Here is a 375-nt window from a genome sequence, read left to right on the forward strand (position 1 = left end):
CCGGTGCGGCTGTGAATTTCCTACGCGGTTCCGACGCCGCATGAATGTGCTATATGTCACTTCCTGTGTCCCCTATGTGGAGCTACATAGCACTTGCCGCTATGAATATAAATCGGTATTGACGTGTAGATGTCTGCGGGGTGGGAGAGTTATCAAGCACGTAAAGTTTGTTTCAGATGTGAGCATGTACACTGAACAATAATGTACCCAAACAATAAAATAAATTCCTTTTATATTTCCCTGCCTTGTTGTTTATGTGTACATACAGAGGAAGAATGTGAGAACAGCACACATTTCATCGTTACTGTGTGTTAGAGCATGGGAGAACAGTGGATACTTTTAATACAGCCCACACCCCTAATACTGTGTAACTAT

Source organism: Micropterus dolomieu, linkage group LG18 (assembly GCF_021292245.1).
Source record: "Micropterus dolomieu isolate WLL.071019.BEF.003 ecotype Adirondacks linkage group LG18, ASM2129224v1, whole genome shotgun sequence".
NCBI lineage: Eukaryota > Metazoa > Chordata > Actinopteri > Centrarchiformes > Centrarchidae > Micropterus > Micropterus dolomieu.